This window comes from Anolis sagrei, chromosome 5, assembly GCF_037176765.1.
Source record: "Anolis sagrei isolate rAnoSag1 chromosome 5, rAnoSag1.mat, whole genome shotgun sequence".
NCBI classification, from domain to species: domain Eukaryota; kingdom Metazoa; phylum Chordata; class Lepidosauria; order Squamata; family Dactyloidae; genus Anolis; species Anolis sagrei.
The window spans coordinates 95,951,948-95,971,966 of NC_090025.1; positions in this window are offsets into that span (position 1 = coordinate 95,951,948).

Here is a 20,019-nt window from a genome sequence, read left to right on the forward strand (position 1 = left end):
TTTCATAAATTACGAAACAATTACGAAACAATTTCGAAAAGAATACGAATCGATTCGTTAATGGTGGACGCGACCGCACAATACGCTAAAAAATCTCCATATGGGACAGGGGGAACTTTTGAAGCTTCCCTCTCCCTCTGTTGTTGACTGTTGGTGTGATATTTATAATTTTTTTCACTGATTAAACAAACAACAGCTATAAAACTTGCCCCAGACATGCGGAAATAATAACGAAACGATTTCGAAACGAATACGAAACGAATACGAAGCAATTACGAAACGAATTGAAAAATTCGTTTTGTTTTTTAGATGCTCCTGAATGGTTCAAAATCGCTTCGTTATCAAAAAAAATAACGAATTTTTAACGAATTACGAAATTAAGAAACGAAACCGCCCAGCCCTAGTAGACATATATATGGAGAGATACTTAACCGAGCTATTTGTCATAGCTTAGACATAATTAGAAATGAAAGCCAAGTAGTTGTGCATCTTTATTTTCATGTTTATGACATTAATTAATCATAGAGCAAAACATAATTTGTTAAAAATAACAAATTGGGCCTAATTCTAAAATATACTATCACTTTATTTATTTACTACTCTTTTATCCTGCCCTTTTCAGCTCAAAGGCAACTCAGGGCAACATACAGGCTGGCAACATTAGATGCCAAACACACAATTGGGATTGTGTGTTCGGCAATTGCTGAACACTTTCAATTGGGATTTGGAAATTGGTGTATGTGTGTGCATGGGTGTGGATTTTTAATTAATATGTATAGAATATATGTTTACCAACTATGTAGTGCTGATGTAACATTTATATTCTATGTAGAACAGTGGTTCTCAACCTTGCTAATGCCATGACCCCTTAATGCAGTTCCATATGTCGTGGTGACCCCCAACCACAATATTGTTTTCCTTGCTACTTGATACCTGTCATTTTAGTACTGTTATAAATCGTAATGTAAATATCCGATATGCAGGATATATATTCATTCACTGGACTAAACTGAGCACAAATACCCAATATGCCCAAATGTAAATGTTAGTGGGTTTGGGGGGGGGGGGGTTGATTTTGTAATTTGGGAGTTGTAGTTGCTGGGATTTATAGTTCACCTATAATCAAAAAGCATTCTGAACTCCACCAGTGATGGATTTAAACTGAACTTGGCACAAAGAACTCCCATGACCAACAGAAAACACTGGAAGAGTTTTGTGGGCATTGACCTTGAGTTTGGGAGTTGTAGTTCATCTATATCCAGAGGAGCACTGTGTATTAATGCAATGATGGATCTGGACCAAACTTGGCATGAATACTCAGTATGCCCAAATGTGAACACTGGTAGAGTCTGGGGTGTAGGGCGCAGACAACCCGTGATAATGCGGCATGTTTCATTAAGAGCCACATCTACTGTTTTAGCATGGTGAGATGTGTTCCATACTGGGCATGCATACTCAGCAGGAGAATAGCATAGCACAAGGGCAGATGTCTTTACTGTGTCTGGTTGTGATCCCCAGGTTGTGCCAGTCAACTTTCGTATGATATTATTTCTAGTGCCCACTTTTTGCTTGATATTCAGGCAGTGCTTCTTGTAGGTCAGGGCACGGTCCAGTGTGACTCCCAGGAATTTGGGTGTGCTGCAATGCTCCAGTGGGATTCTTTCCTAGGTAATCCTCAGAGTGATGGAGCATACTGTCATGATAAACTACTGATCAATATTTTTGTATAACTAGTGTTATAAATTTAAGAACTTCTTTCAAAGATGCAATTTTATTATGAATGTTGTATGTGTCTAAAAACAATCATTATATTCACCCTCAGGATTGAGATGCTGGATGCGAGATGCAGAAAAAAAATTATTTATTTATTTCATATAATTCTCACCCCCGAGGGGGGACTCAGGGCGGCCTCACAGCAAACACCATTCGGCGCCATGATAACGATAAAAACAATCAACAAATTCATTAAAACAAAACATTAAATAAACAGTTGTTAAAACACACCAATTAAAATCCAGGTCCGGGTCAATTCATTGTCACTTCAAAATTGCTTATATCTTCTTCATGCAAGCTGCTATTCAATGGTCAAACGCAAGGTCCCACAGCCAAGTCTTGAGTTTCCTTCTAAAGGACAGGAGGGAGGGGGCCAGTCTGATGTCTTTGGGGAGGGAATTCCACAGACAGGAGGGGCACTGTTGAGAAGGCCCTGTTTCTCGTTTCCGCCAATCTCATTTGTGACGAGATTGGTGGTGGTGGGATTGAGAGCAGGGCCTCCTCAGATGATCTTAAACTTCATGATGATTCGTAGCAGGAGATACATTCAGACAAGTAGTCTTGGCCAGAACCCTTTAGAGCAGTGGTTCTCAATCTGGGGTCCCCAGTATGTTTTTGGCCTTCAACTCCCAGAAATCCTAGTAGCTGGTAAACTGGCTGGGATTTCTGGGAGTTGTAGGCCAAAAACATCTGGGGACCCCAGGTTGAGAACCACTGCTTTAGAGCTTTAAAGGTTAAAACCAGCACTTTGAATTGTGCTTGGTAGCAGATTGACAGCCAGTGGAACTGGTGTAACAGAGTTGTGTGCTTCCTGTACACCACTCCAGTGAGCAACCTGGTTACTGACAGTTGAACTAATTGAAGCTCCTGGGCAGTCCTCAAAGGCAGCCCTATGTAGAGCGCATTGTAGTAATCTAATCAGGATGTAACAAGTATATACTTAGATCTGATTTCTTTCAGTGAGAGAGTAAAGTGTTGCTAAGCTATATGTGCTTTCTCCCTGATTTCCAGCCCACACTTTGCTTATGGATTAATCTAGAATAATTTTTGACACTGAAAAAAAAATCTGGTTTCATCTTATAAAGCACTGCATTACTAGAAATAGGAAGCAAAATATGCCTTGGGCAAGTATGAATTGAAACACATGTCCCAGAAAAAGGGTAGAGTAGTGTGCACAGTATGAATGAGATGTTCTAGCTCTAACCCTGCCAAAGCATCAAACAACAGTTTGTCATGAAGCCAAAAAAGCTCAAGCAAGTGCCAGCTTGGGAAACCACCCACCAAACCTACTGGCAACTTTTCAAATAAATCAGCATTTCCAAAATGTGATGGCCAAGATCAGCTGCTGGTCCCACCCCAGCAAAAGAGAGGACTACAGATATTTCACTTGCAGGGAAAGCACTGCACACAGATGGCAGTGCCATCAATATTAATCTGGAAGGTTTTCCTTTGGAAAATAATATGAAAACTTCCAAGCCCATATGACTTCTTTGAGGTTTGGGAAATGAAATTGGCAAGACACTCATGCACTGAGTCAAATTTGTTTGTACTGCTCTTTACTGAACATATTGGTTTAGCTCTTTGGGTACAGCGAGTCTATTATAAACAATTTGCACACACACTGAGCAGAATTCAAAGTCAATTAAGGCTGATCAAAGCTGATGTGCAGCCTTCGCCTTCTAGCCCTGTGGATAAAAGCACAAAAGGCTCAAATCTTGAGGATGCAGTGTCATCGGAATTCCGCGTTTCCTGTCTTTGGCTTGTATTACAACATGTAATTTTCATTATAGCTTTTGATTTGTAAATGCTCTTCCTTTAGGGATTTACTTTAATGACAGCCTCCATGAAATACTTCCTGGAATGTTCAGAATGTATATTTAAGGTTTGTGTCTGTGAAATCTGCATTTCATTTTTAGGTGTGCAATTCCACATGTCTCTACTAATAATTCAAATTTGTACAATAATGCAGGTCTTCCCCGCCTCTATAATTTATATTACATAATTGCCTGGAGTCCTCTACATATGCAGCATTAATTTCATTGTGCAGGACTTTTCAAATTAATGCCAAGAAAAACATGACAGCATTATGAAGCCCCTGCTGGAACAAAAAAGACTGCCTTTTCTAGACGTCTTAGTCATCCGCAAAACAGATCAACAATTGGGTCACACCGTTTACAGAAAACCCACACACAGAGATAGATATTATCTACATAAAAACTCCAACCATCACCCAAGTCAAAAAAGAAGCACCATTAAAGCCTTGGCAGACCGTGCAAGAAGAATCTGTGAACCCCACCTCCTCCAAGATGAACTGAACCACCTCAACTGGGCTCTACAGGCCAATGGATACTCCACCTCAGACATCAGAAGAGCTGCAAGACTGAGAACAAGCCACGAGAATAAAGACGAAGATCCACCCAGAGGAAAAGTGTTCTTGCCATACATCAAGGGAACCACTGACCGCATAGGGAAGCTGATGAGGAAACACAACATACAAACTATCTACAGACCCACCAAGAAAATCCAACAAATGCTACATTCAGCAAAGGACAAGAGGGATCCTCTCACTTCTGCAGGAGTCTACCGTGTATCATGCAGCTGTGGACAAGTCTACATAGGGACCACCAAACGCAGAATTGCCCAAACACGAATCAAGGAACATGAAAGGCACTGCAGACTACTTCAACCAGAGAAATCAGCCATAGCAGAGCACCTGATGAACCAACTTGGACACAGCATATTATTTGAGAACACAGAAATGCTGGACCACTCTCACAACCATCATGTCAGACTACACAGAGAAACCATTGAAATACACAAGCATGTGGACAATTTCAACAGAAAGGAGGAAACCATGAAAATGAACAAAATCTGGCTACCAGTATTAAAAAAAGTCAAAAATTGCAACAGCACAACAACAGAGAGGAAGCAGGCAGGGGCATCTAATTATCTCTCAACAAAAGTTTGCTCCAGGCACAGTCAGCCCATTGTATGCTAATCAAGGTTGTCAGTTGAAACATTCACACCTAGCTCCAGCAGACAAGAGTCCTTTGTCTCATCCTGGTCATTCCACAGATATATAAATCCTTTTTCCTAGTTCCAACAGACCTCACTACCTCTGAGGATGCTTGCCATAGATGCAGGTGAAACGTCAGTAGAGAATGCCTCTAGACCATGGCCATACAGCCCAAAAAAAAACCTACAACAACCCAGTGATTCTGGCCATGAAAGCCTTCGACAATACATCAAATAAGACATCTTCCAAAGTTAGCCTCCGGTTTGCAACAGGACTCAGATATTTTTGGGAGGACCACAAATAGAATATGAAGAATCCCAGGTCTCTCTCTCACACACACACACTCACACGCATACACCAGCATAGCACTGATATTCCATGCCAAGGTATTCAACCATTAATGGTCCAAAATGCATAGGTTCATGTCATGAATGGAGAAGAACAAATCTATAGTTTTTGTCTTCTCACACATTTCATTTATGTGTGTGTTTTTTTTGTTAAAAAACCCTTTTCTATTATTTGTTTAAGGAGGAGACATTTGTATTGTCGAAGGCTTTCATGGCCGGAATCACTGGGTTGTTGTAGGTTTTTCTGGGCTATATGGCCATGTTCTAGAGGCATTTTCTCCTGACGTTTCGCCTGCATCTATGGCAAGCATCCTCAGAGGTAGTGAGGTCTGTTGGAAGTAGGAAAATGGGTTTATATATCTGTGAAATGACCAGGGTGGGACAAAGGACTTTTGTCTCCTGGAGCTAGGTGTGAATGCTTCAACTGACCACCTTGATTAGCATTTAATGGCTTGGAAGTGCCTGGGGGGAATCTTGTTGAGAGTGATTTGATGTGCCTGATTGTTTACTCTGTCTTTCCTCTTTCTTCTGTCTTTCCTCTTTCTTACAATTAGTCCTTTGTGAATTAGGTCTTTGTTTCTTCTCTTAATACTGAATTTGGATTCAATCCCCCTCTTTCTCTTCAAGTCCTTGGCTTATTTTTCCTTGCATGAGGTTTAAGTTGGGTTTCTTTCCGATATGGTTAATTTAGGTTGAGGTTAAGGTTGTTTTGTTCTTTAAATTCTTAAATCCTTAAGTCTCTCCGGAAGTCACTGTATGTTTATTTTGAGAAAGAAGATACCATGAACCTATCACATAAAAATGAAAAGTCTATCCAAAATCAGCTGTTGACCTTAAATTGCAAATGGACAAATTATGGACAATTCAGCCATTTACCACATTAGAGGAAAACAGGCAGGGTCTTAGTATGTTTGTTATCACCACAGAATAATCATGAGATACTCCTAATCTGTTTTTCAAATATCAAATCTTTGAAACTCTAAACTGTGATTTCAAGTTGCAGAATGCATTGACAGAAAGAGTATGAAATAGAAAACCTTATATATCTATGTTAGAAATATTACCTGCCAACATTCAGATGAAAACAATGTTATCAACAGATGGCTGGCAGTGATGTAGCATCTTCTCACTAGAAACTGTGATCCATCAAATGCTCTGGCTATGTACTGTTGGCTGAAATTTGAAAATGTTAGCAGTGCCAACTAGCCCTATACACTCACAACCTTTACAATCATAGCAAGAAAGGTTAGACTTTCTTACTAAGACACAATCTACTTTGTTGAGAATACCATCTGGAAATGAAATCTCTCTAGAAAGGTTCCAGTGAAATCCCCAATACTGACAACATGAAAGTCTGGCTTAGAATCTGCATGTTGGCTAGTTGATACAAATTTCAGCTATTTCCTCACCAGCTCTAATATGTTCCCATTGGAATAGTTGCCTGTTTTGTTCGCCCCTTAAATATACTCAAAGGGTGGATTGCCGTATGACTCCATGAAGTGTCTGAGTAATGCATAAATGGGGATGTTGTTGAAATGCCTAGAGAGTAATTTCCAGTCCTGGTGCTGCAAGGGGGAAACACTTGTAACACTATGGATGACAAGTCCCTCCTGTCCCAAAGCACACTGTGCCAATTTGTCTGTGAACTTTCTCTTAGATCATCATCTGTCAGAAAATTCAAAAGGTGGTAATTTTGCAGCCACAGTTAGGTTGCTGAGATTGCATTGAAATCCTTGGAAATTTAAACAGCTTGACTATTCAAGATTGCAGTTTGACTGGCTGCAGCATAATTCTTTTCAATGTAACTGTATGGGTTGAGATTAAAGTACAACAAGGAACCTAATAGCACACATATTGAATTTTATATATTCAACAATTTATGCACCTCATTTTTTAAAAAAAAACAAATGAACTCTTATGAAAAATTAAATTTACACTTGCTTATTATAATTTCTGACAGACTGATAAGTACTAGCAATGTGTGGGGACTCTTCTTCCATGAACGCCTCCCTCTTCTTTGCAGACTTTGAAACATCCACATTCCCCAGATGGTTCATGAAGCAGATTCAGTTTGCATTTCATAAGTTTAGATATTTTTTTCTGTTGTATTCTCACAGTTTAAACAGTTTTCTCAGGTCCTTCCATGTCAACCCATGGAACAACCCATTGATATGCAGTTGTTTGAAAAGGTCCAATGGAAAATGTTTACATTGCACTAGAGGGTATGCATTCAAGAAGAAGCTTTCCCTCCCCGGCAAAGCCAGGCAGGGAGAGAAATATGTCCCCTCCCTCGAAAGGAGAGAAAATAGTTCCATCCAGAACTATTTGCCTGGGGGGCCTGACCTGGGTTCTTGCCTGGCTTGCCCCCTTGTTCTTCATTTGTCGTTTGATCTTCAACCCACTGCGCCGGCCCATTAAACAGTATATGTGGTTGCCACTATGGGGCCAGGTAGGAATTTTCCCCCTCCTATGTTCTAGGAGGATTTTTCGCCTAACCTATACTGTTATAGGGCAAATAGGGAAGGTGTAGCATTAAATAGGTTGCCATGGAAAACAGATAAGGAAATGTGAATATTTGATATATACCATTCAGGGATCATAGGCTATTAACTAAACACTTATCTGAGGTTTATTTTCATCAGGTGAGGTGGATACATATGGCCTAAGTTTGGGGGGGGGGGGGAGTCTGACCATAGTTACCTTGAGTGAGGCTTCCTTACAAGTTATCTGGATTTGGTTTACAGGGGGCCCAGTTTTTTTGTCTCAGTTAACCGATGGATAGGTCAGATAGGGACGCTACCTCGGCATTCCCACCAAGTTCAATTTATAGAAATTTAGGACCAGTTAAAGTCAACAGGTAACAGTTAATAAAATTGCCCATATTTAATCCCAGTTATTTGTGTGGTCTCATTATTTCGGGGGTCGGAGGACAAATGCATATCATTAGGAGTCTACAAATAATCATGGATATAGCTGAAGAAAAAGAGATAGATTCAACTCTAAAAACCCAATCAATTAGGCACTGAATGGCTTTGGGAAAAGGAGGAGGAGGAGAAGAGGAAGAGGAAGAGGAAGAAGAAGAAGAAGAAGAAGAAGAAGAAGAAGGAGAAGAAGAAGAGAAGAAGAAGAGGAGGAGGAGGAGAAGAGGAGGAGGAGAAGAAGAGAAAGAAGAAGAAGAAGAAGAAGAAGAAGAGGAGGAGGAGGAGGAGAAGAGGAAGAAGAAGAAGGAGAAGGAGAAGGAGAAGGAGAAGGAGAAGGAGAAGAAGGAGAAGAAGAAGAAGGAGAAGGAGAAGGAGAAGGAGAAGGAGAAGGAGAAGAAGAAGAGAAGAAGAAGAGGAGGAGGAGAAGAAGAGGAGGAGGAGAAGAAGAGAAAGAAGAAGAAGAAGAAGAAGACGAAGAGGAGGAGGAGGAGGAGGAGGAGGAGGAGAAGAAGAAGAAGAAGAAGAAGAAGAAGAAGAAGAAGAAGAAGAAGAAGAAGAAGAAGAAAGTCCATAGGTTTGTACCTCCTTAATATGTCTGCATTTGCCAAAATAACCACAGGCCATATCACAGCCACTCAAAACCAACCCAATTTTCTTTGTAATGTTAAAAGATAACAAATACATCAGCTTTTAAAAAGATAAATGCTTACATCAGCATTTTAACACAACCCACGTCTGAAATCAGGAATTTATCAATAATTGAATCCCATATTTTGTGCAGAATGAATCCTGAGCAAAATCCCAGAATCATTCTTATCTATACATTAGTGTTTCCAAACATTTCAGAATCACATGTTCCACCACTTTCCAATTATTTCCAGTTATTCTTTCCATCACTACTTCACAGTAATGTAGAAAATGTTGCTCCCTCTTCAGTCTTATTTTCCACTATTTCCACTTTGCCAAGATGAGATTATAGGACATGTTTAATTGGACCTATGTTTCCTTGAAGATAATGGAAGGGCAATTTTGTTTAGCACATCTAGTTTAGCACACCATGCTAGGGCAGTCCTGCTTTTTATAACAAAGGACTGGAGCCAACTTAAAATGTTTAAAGCATCTTTAGAACTGCTGTGCAAGTGGAAGCTACTGAAGTGCTGCTGTGCCATTCTCAAAAGTCTTTTGGCTTGTAATCTATTAAAGTGACAATAGCAATCTCTAACTAGGCACAGAATCAAAAGTTCCTCTGGTAAAATTGCCAAGATCAAAGGGCACGTATAATAGCCTTAAAGGCATCTCTCCTTACATAGGGCACTCTGAGCCCTTCTGTTGGCCTTTGGGGTGATTTAAGCACCTTAGAATAAATGTTGAATAAAACATGAATTCACAAAGGGTTAGATGAATTACTTGGATTTAAGGCAAGGAAATAAGGAGCCTGGGAAAATATAAGGCATTTACATTTTTATTTTAATAAAATAAAATAAAAAGAAACAATGGCAATTATGATATCCAACTTTGAAATGATTTATCCTTTTTAAAGTCTCAGTTCTATAGTCGTCACATTAGGTACTAGCTGCTGATAAGCTAGGCTTTCTTGTTAAATGTCATTTATAGAATCATAGAATCAAAGAGTTGGAAGAGACCTCATGGGCCATCCAGTCCAACCCTCTGCCAAGAAGGAGCAGGTAACATCAAGGGGGGGGGGGGAACATCAGGATTCAATTGTATGTAATTATATGTGGCATCAAGCACTGACATATGGAATAACAATAGATGGAAATGGAGGGTACACCCCCGGGGGGGGGGGGTGGTTCCATGGGTGGGGGCTCCACCATAAGGGTGGTGACAGGTAGAGGGAGATATGGGAAAGGGAGAGCAAAATATTCATTTCGGCCCAAAATTTATAACAACAGATTGGCAAACCAAAAAGATGTTAACAATTCAAGGAGAAATCAAATCAGGCCCAAAATTTATAACAGAACATTGGCAATCCCAAAAATCAATACTACAATCTGGCCGGAAATTAATAAAAATAAATTGGCAGCTTCAAAACACCCTCCCGACAAGATACAACTGAGGTGCCAGGATGGTGGTCCCTCCAGGTTAAAGGTGGTGCTGTTCAACGCCAGGTCAGTGAACGGAAAAACCTCTGTTATTAAAGATCTAATCCAAGAGGAACAAGCTGACTTGGCTTGTATAACGGAGACCTGGTTGGACGAAGGGGGTGGGGTTAATCTCACTCAACTCTGTCCACCGGGTTACTCTGTGCACCACCAACCAAGACTTGGAGGGCGGGGAGGCGGAGTCACAGTTGTCTATAAGGATTTTATCCCCCTGATCAGACGTCCCATCCCACAATCAACTGCATTTGAATGTGCCGGCTTTAGGATAGGTGACCGGGACAGGATAGGGATTCTGTTAGTGTACCGACCACCCCGCTGCACTACAGTCTCCCTACCTGAGCTAGCAGGAGTGGTCTCGGACATGGCGTTGAGCTCCCAACGGCTTTTAGTCCTGGGAGATTTCAATGTCCATGCCGAGGCCTCTCTTTCCGGTGCGGCTCAGGACTTCATGGCCGCCATGGCAACCATGGGCCTGTCCCAACTAATATCTGGTCCCACCCATAGTGCCAGGCACACATTGGATTTGGTATTTTCTCAAGGATGGGATGGGGGTGACGGGGTGGAGGAGCTGACCATCGCTCCATTGCCATGGACCGATCACCACTTGATCAGGTTTAGACTAACTGCACCTCCCAACCTCCGCAGGGGTGGTGGACCCATTAGAACGGTCCGCCCCAGGAGACTTATGGATCCAAATGGATTCCTGATGGCTCTTGGGGATTCTCCCACCTCCTTGGCTAGCGATCCTGTCGATGTCCTGGTCTCCCGCTGGAATAGTGAGTTGACCAGGGCCATTGATACAATCGCTCCGGAACGCCCCCTCTCGAATAGCCGAGCTAAACCAGCCTCTTGGTTCACTAAGGAGCTGGCAGCGATGAAGCGAGAAAAGAGGAGGCTAGAGTGCGTGTGGCGCCGGAACCCCACCAAACCAGCTCAAACACTTCTGAAGACCTTTTTAAGGTCTTACGAAGTGGCAATAGCGGCTGCGCAAAAAACATCTCTGGCAGCCAATATTGCATCTGCGAAAAATCGTCCAGCTGAGCTTTTCCGAGTTGTCAGGGGTCTGTTACACCCGCCAAAAAGCGAGGCCTCAGACAACTCGGTGGCTCGCTGTGAAGCATTTGCTCGATTCTTCGCGGATAAAATTGAGCGGATTCAGTCAGGTTTTGACGTCATGTTAACGGCAGTCTCTGGGGATGTAACGAGAGCATCTGCTTGTCCAGGTTTGTTGGATTTGTTTCAATTGGTTCAGCTTGAGGATGTGGACAGGATCCTTGGAGAGGTGCGACCCACTACATGCATCCTAGACCCCTGCCCATCCTGGCTGGTCAAGGAAGCCAGAGGGGGTTTGGCAGAGTGGGTGAAGGTGATGGTTAATGCCTCCTTACAGGAAGGAAAATTTCCAGCGAGCTTGAAACAAGCTATTATAAAACCGCTGTTGAAGAAACCATCACTGGATCCCACTCAATTCGACAACTATCGGCCAGTTTCCAATCTCCCCTATTTGGGCAAAGTCATGGAATGTGTGGTGGCAACACAACTCCAGGGGTTTCTGGTAGACACTGATTATCTAGACCCGGCACAGTCTGGCTCTAGGCCGGGACATGGAACTGAGACAGCCTTGGTCGCCTTGGTAGATGATCTGCGCAGGGAACTGGACAGGGGGAGTGTGTCCCTGTTAGTTCTGCTGGACCTCTCAGCGGCCTTTGATACCTTCGATCACGGTATCCTTCTGGGCCGCCTCATGGATATGGGGCTCGGAGGCACTGCTCTGCAGTGGCTCCGATCCTTCCTTGAGGGACGGACCCAGAAGGTGTTATTGGGTGACACCTGTTCGGCCCCACAACCGTTGTTGTGTGGAGTCCCACAGGGTTCTATCTTGTCCCCGATGTTATTTAACATCTACATGAAGCCGCTGGGAGAGATCATTCGGAGTTTCGGACTAAGATGCTATCTCTATGCAGATGACGTCCAAATCTGTCACTCCTTCTCACCTGTCACCAAGGAGGCTGTCCAGACCTTGAACCGGTGTTTAGCCGCTGTATCGGACTGGATGAGAGCTAACAAATTGAAACTGAATCCAGACAAGACAGAGGTCCTACTGGTCAGTCGTAAGGCCGAACAGGGCATAGGGTTACAGCCTGTGTTAGACGGGGTTACACTCCCCCTGAAGAAGCAGGTTCGCAGCTTGGGAGTGATCCTGGACTCATCGCTGAGCCTGGAAGCCCAGGTCTCAGCGGTGGCCGGGAGAGCTTTTGCACAATTAAAACTTGTGCGCCAGCTGCGCCCGTACCTTGGGAAGTCGGACTTGGCCACGGTGGTCCACGCTCTTGTCACATCCCGATTAGATTACTGCAACGCACTCTACGTGGGGTTGCCTTTGAAGACTGCTCGGAAACTCCAACTAGTCCAGCGAGAGGCAGCCAGATTGCTCACCGGGGCGTCATACAGGGAGCATACCACCCCCCTGTTGTGTCAGCTCCACTGGCTGCCAATCTAGTTCCGAGCACAATTCAAGGTGCTGGTTTTGACCTATAAAACCTTATACGGTTCCGGCCCAGTGTATCTGTCCGAACGGATTTCCCTCTACGTCCCACCCTGGAGCCTAAGATCTTCTGGGGAGGCCCTGCTCTCGACCCCGCCTCTATCACAGGTGAGATTGGCGGGGACGAGGAGCAGGGCCTTCTCAGCGGTGGCCCCCCGCCTATGGAATTCTCTCCCCGGGGAAATCAGATCTGCAACTACGCTCCTTTCCTTCAGGAAAAAACTAAAAACATGGATCTGGGACCAGGCATTTGGACAAGCGGGTAAATAAAGAAGAACTCCACTGATGGCTAGGAAATGACTAACGGATTGGTTATATGGAACTCTGGAATCGAAACGCTGATTATAAGAATGACTTTTATATGATGTTTATATGATGTTTATACAATGTCTTAGGTACCAGTGCGGATGTTTTATTATGATAATCGTTTTAATTGCATTTGTATATCGTTCTTTTATATTTTTGTATACTCTGTATTATTATGTATAGGCATCGAATTCTGCCTTTTTTGTAAGCCGCCCTGAGTCCCCCCCCCCCCCCCCCGGGGGTTGAGAAGGGCGGGGTAAAAGCACCAGTAATAAATAAATAAATAAATAAATAAGAAGCAGGAATGTTGCATTCAAATCACCCCTGACAGATGGCCATCCAGCCTCTGTTTAAAAGCTTGCAAAGAAGGAGCCTCCACCACACTCCAGAGCAGAGAGTTCCACTGCTGAACGGCTCTCACAGTCAGGAAGTTCTTCCTCATGTTCAGATGGAATCCCCTTTCTTGTAGTTTGAAGCCATTGTTCCTTGTCCTAATATCCAAGGAAGCAGAAAACAAGCTTGCTCCCTCCTCCCTGTGGCTTCCTCTCACATATTTATACATGGCTATCATATCTCCTCTCAGCCTTCTCTTCTTCAGGCTAAACATGCCCAGCTCCTTAAGCCGCTCCTCATAGGGCTTGTTCTCCAGACCCTTGATCATTTTAGTTGCCCTCCTCTGGACACATTCCAGCTTGTCTTTGAACATTGCAACTTCAGGATATTCATCAAGTAACGAGAATACCCTTCTCTCTATCTTAGTACTAGAGAGCAGAAATGCAAGTTTGGATATTATTTTTACAGAAACACCATGCTTTTGTAAGGCTGGATTATTCCTAGCAGTGTGATTGATTACATCTCATTATCATCTTTATAATTCTGCAATGTCAGCAGACTCCATCTGCATGATTATGGTAGATGAGAGCTACACACAGCTACATAGCCAAAACTTCACCTACTCTTGTGGAAAAGGCAGGATATAAATTAAACAGTAACAAGACCATGGATACAGTGATGATGATGTACTGTATTAGTTTCCAAACCATGCTACCTAGATTTATTTACCTAAAAAAAGGTTATTAAATATGAGATGTATTGCTCTGTTTTAATTTGTTGTAGCCATGTTGGGCCTGATATCATGAGAAAGGCATGGAGTCAATTAGAGGAGAAGGAGGAGGACCAATGTCCTGCCCCTTAGGACCTTTGAACTTTACCTTCCCTTTGAAAAATGTGTTACCATGTGATATCATATGATGATTTATAAAATAGCCTCTAACACATTTCAGAAGCAACATCTACAGAGTTTGGCATCCACCCCAGTAGACACCAATGGCTTATTGTATGAAAGAAATAAAAAACTGATACAAGTCTTTCCAAAATGGCCTTATGACCTGTGATTATGTGATTTGTTCTATGTGATTATGTAATTTTATTTAATATCACTGTTTAATTGTTATGTAATGGATTTTATATTGCGATTTTATATCGTTTTGATACTGTTGGCATTGAATTGTTGCCTGTGTTAGCCTCCCTGGGCCCCCCTCGAAGGTGAGAAGGGCGGGTAGAAATGGTCTAAATAAATAAATAAGCTCTGAACATTTAACTCTAAAAATCCCATATTTGAATCCCTATATAATCAACTAAACCAGGGATGCTGCTTCTCTTTAGTACAACGAAGATCATTTAACACCAAAATATTAGGGACTGTTTCATGCTGACTGGGAATACATACTAAATTTGGTCAGAGAAAAAGAGAGATAATTTTGTATTACTGGGTTGTTGTAGGTTTTTCCGGGCTATATGGCCATGTTCTAGAGGCATTTTCTCCTGACGTTTCACCTGCATCTATGGCAAGCATCCTCAGAGGTAGTGAGGTGTGTTGGAAGTAGGAAAATGGGTTTATATATCTGTGGAATGACCAGGGTGGGACAAAGGACTTTTGTCTGCTGGAGCTAGGTGTGAATGTTTCAACTGACCACCTTGATAATGGCTTGGAAGTGCCTGGGGGGATCTTTTGTTGAGAGGTGATTTGATGTGCCTGATTGTTTACTCTCTGTTGTTTTGCTGTTCTAATTTTTGACGTTTTTTTTATTCTGGTAGCCAGATTTTGTTCATTTTCATGGTTTCTTCCTTTCTATTGAAATTGTCCACATGCTTGTGGATTTCAATGGCTTCTCTGTGTAGTCTGAAATGGTGGTTGTGAGAGTGGTCCAGCATTTTGGTGTTCTCAGATAATATGCTGTGTCCAGGTTGGTTCATCAGGTGCTCTGCTATGGCTGACTTCTCTGGGTGAAGTAGTCTGCAGTGCCTTTCATGTTCCTTGATTCATGTTTGGACCCTGTGTAGATTTGTCCACAGCTGCATGGAATACGGTAGACTCCTACAGAGGTGAGAGGATCCCTCTCACACCTAGCTCCAGCAGACAAAAGTCCTTTGTCCCACCCTGGTCATTTCACAGATATATAAACCCATTTTCCTACTTCCAACAGACCTCACTACCTCTGAGGATGCTTGCCATAGATGCAGGTGAAACATCAGGAGAAAATGCCTCTAGAACATGACCATATAGCCCGGAAAACCTACAACAACCCAGTGATTCTGGCCATGAAAGTCTTCGACAATACAATTTTGTATTAGTCAGATTTGAGGAAATATTCACAAATCTTTATTTTAGTGGGTGGAAAGCACTTGAGATTTTTTTAAAAAGGAATCTAGGAGAAAATGAAGTCAAGAAATTTCTTTATTGATACAAGACTTCATGACTTTTTGAGTACGAAACAAACCGAAATAGCACTTTTCCTGGTAAATGCTTTTGCAGCCCAAAATATGGAAATCGGCGAACAGCTTAGCCTAATGACTGTCAAAGTCAATGAAAAGATTCTTGTTGACATGCACTTGACATATGGTGTCAAGGTCATGTGAAAAGAGGAAGGGGTTACCAAATTCCAATTAGTTCCAACTGAAGGAGATGAGCATGTTTGGGGAAATTTGGAGAAGCTCTTGTCAATATATTCAATCTAACTCATTTCTAACATTCATTAAAAGTGTATTTTTCACACATATTCAAGAGCAAAAAGAAAAAGAAAGCATACTTAGTGCAGTTAAAGAGCCCCAGATGGCAACGAGAAGCTTATATGAATTATATCAATTTATTTCCTGCCACTTACTAAATATTTCTGCACAGAAAATGCTCTTTCCAATGTAGAAAAAGCTGTTTATGAACCAACCAAGTGTGACTATTACAAAGGAGATGTCCCAAACTATTAATATTCTTTTTGTCCAGGGTTCTTCCCATCAAGGTTTCTCAACATGAAGAAATCTGGGGCAGAGCACAAAATGCAACCATCTGACCATTGCCCCATCTACACTGCCATATCATGCAGTTTCATAATGCAGTTTTACCTGTGGAATTCATATAATGCAGTTCACTGCAGTTACTTCATAATGACAGTGCAGATGGGGCCTGAATTAAGTACCTATCACAAAACCATTAGAAAAATATCTCTCTCCCACTATCTGCCAATAAAAAATACAGTAAAATGAGTAATGAATCCCTGACCTTTGATAAAATGAAAACTATAATGTTGGCGAAAAACCAACATTATGTTGTATAAAAGCATGATTGGCCTGGAAATGCATGCTACTTTTTGTAATGTTTAGTCAGCTTATTTTATTGCTTCTATTGTGCCTTTCCAAAATAGTTTGTGTCTGGAATTGTACACATTTTGTCTGTACAGTTTAGTGATAGCAAACTGTGCTGGTACGGCTGTGCCAGGAGCTTCAGCTTCATTTTCTTTCTATTGAGTGTTTGCATATATTCCAAGGTTCCTTGCATTTTGCAGTAAGGTGGCTTCCCTTGGTTTGCAATTATAGGGCCAATGACCTGTCTATCATTGTTAAGTTTTGGTTCCGCCCCTTTTTCCAGGGCTCTGGGAGAGAAAGGGAACAATTTTTAGTTCAGTCTTATAGTGGAAAGCTTATTTACAGGACATGGATCAGCTCCATCTGTAGACAAGCTTCGTTTCTCATAACATCCGAGGGAAACAGATGCATCCGGGGGAAATAGCTCCACATCTTTCATGGAAAAGATCCAAAAGAACTCCAGCTGGTGAATCTACAAAGCCTTGGCTGGTAGGTCTACTCGGGTAACCAGAAGCAATTGGAGCCGGGAGTAGAGCCCACACCAGCAAGCACAGAAAGTAGATTGCCTGGGAGGGGTTAAAAAGGGTTTTCCTTTTAAAGAAACGAAACAGTCCACGAAGCCAGTTACCTGTCCATTTGGGCAAGTTAAGAAGCATTTGTTTAACTTGTTGAAGATCTGAGAAGTGTTTGTTTAAATTGCTGAAGATCTAAAGACTTTGTTAAACTTTTCAAGCATCTAAAGACTTTTGTATAGGAAAATCCTTAGGGCCTCTCAGCCAAGACAACCCGGCTTCCCGCTGGGCATAAAGAGCACGTCCTGTTGAAAAGACAATTATTATAGGCCCAGCGCATGACAGCACACAAACTATCAGTAAGTATGACCAGTAGGCATAGGCACTCATCTTAAATATCTGATTTCAGCATAGGTGCTTCTTTCATTAATCTACTCATATGTAATAAAGAACAGGACATTATTTTTTTTAAAAAAGCTCATCTTTTGAGGTGAGAAATTCACCAACAGTCTTCTGGAGGAGTGGATCCTAAGGGGACATAGATAGTGGCTAGAGGTACATTGTGACATGAATTATAAACCATACATAGAGAAATATAATATCTATGAAACCCATTACTAATATAGGAAGTGTATTGGTCAGGTGATAGTGACATCATTATCAGTTCAGAATACATTGGGGTAAAACCTACTCTGTTATTCTGGATCTTTACCCTGCAAACAGAACATCCAAAAGGGTTAAACAACACAGAACATCCAAAAGGGTTAAACACCACTGTAATTCATATGACTGTTTTTTATAACAGAGTAGGTTTTACCCCAACGTATTCTGAACTCATAATAATGTCACTATCACCTGACCAATGCACTTGCTATATTAGTAATGGGTTGAGTTATTTTGATCCTATACTTGCCACAGAATAAAACTCCTTGCAGAGTACATGTCTCAACAAAGAATAGCTGTATCATATCATTTTTGTTTCATAGATATTATATTTCTCTATGTATGGTTTATAATTCATGTCACAATGTACCTTTAGCCACTATCTATGTCCCCTTAGGATCCACCCCTCCAGAAGACTGTTGTTGAATTTCTCACCTCAAAAGTTGAGCTTTTTTTGATAATTTGAGTAAGTAGAGTGTCTGTATATATTCTTACAAACTTGTTATAACAAATTGTTCAGTTGTATATGTGTATTCATGATATGTGTTGTTTGTAGACCCAACCGCCTGACGAAGGCTCTTGTGAGTCGAAACCGGTTGCTGGTTGGAGTCAATTCATGTGACTACTGGAGTCTACTCATATGTAATAAAGAACAGGACATTTACTCACGTGAAGACTTTGTTTTATACTTCAAGAGAAGAACCAGTTGTTTCTACTTAATGTGAATGTGGCAGTCCTGTTTTTTTTGATATGTGTATTTTTTTGATATGTGTATTGTAATAAATACATTGAGTCAATTTAGTTATTTTCACATTACCACAATCAGTGGATTTTGGTCTCCACAGTTTTAGGGGAACCCATTTTTCTTTTTGGTAAAATTGGAGTAAACAGGTTCATCCCTCATTAGGAACTGGAAGAACTTGGATATTTGTGATCTGTATAGATAGGCTCTTAGAGTGAGTTTTCCAATGGGAAATTTGTGTATTATTTACATCATTTGCTTCAAAAAATGATCTTTGAAGGGTCATGGGATCCCCCCTCCCCTCCGGCCAGGTTTATAGCACTGCAAGGAAAGGAGAGATGGTCAAAGGATGGTATAGTGCTTCACTTCCATACAGTTGAAACAAGGCAAGTCATAAATGAATCAAAATACCCTTGCCATCAAAGGAAGCATCCATTTCTTTACCACTCATATTGGTTTCAGTGGTACAAGCTGAAAATCCATCACAGCTGTGGCAATTTCTTTTGCAATTATTATTGTTAGATGCTTGACTATCCACCCCTTACTTTTGACAGTTTAACATTCATGCCCCTGCTGTTTTGATTCAATTTAATGTGAATCAGATGTCCATTAATTGAAAGTGAAAAGAAGAATGACATCTCATTTATGCCTTTACCATTGTCTCATTATAAGATTCGTTGCAATGTCAACATATCAAAAATATTGAGGACATATTGTTGGTGTGTCTGAAAGTTATTCCAGCTATCGTATATTTGCTGGGGAATTGATAGGTTTTGTTTTGTTTATTTTTGAACATGACTCTCCTTTCAAACTTAGTGTGGATTGCTAATTATAGAAATTTCCTAGTAAGGTTTATTGATTGAGTGTCCTTGTATTCCAAGCATGTATAAAGTATTTCTGGATTCTTTATGAATGCAGTGTTTACCATACTGCTCAGCTCAACATCCATTTTTGAGATTGCTCAGTATAATTCAAGAGCATGTGTTTGACCTCAGTTCATCTAAGTTTTGGAAAGTTGCTTAGACAGTAACAGCAGCATTTATTGAACACAATTGATTTTTAATTTTTCTCCTTGTGGCTTAGTACTTAAGGAATTCCAGATATGTTCTTCAGTCATAGTGTTATATTTAAAACTAAATTTGAGGGCGGGGGAGAGAATATTCAACATGCTTGTGACAAATGAAGCTCCTCTTTTTAAACTAAAACTCAAAGTATACCACTTTTAAAGCAAACCTTTACACCAAAGTGTAAGAATGTAGACAAGAGAGTGAATTACTTTACTTTAAATTGTAGCCTCTGTGTTTCTGTAAAAGAGCTATGGTATGTTGGCTCAAACTAAAGGCTTCTTTAGTTCAATATTGTATTATTATTATTATTATTATTATTATTATTATTATTATTATCTTTATTTATACCCCGCTAGCATCTCCCG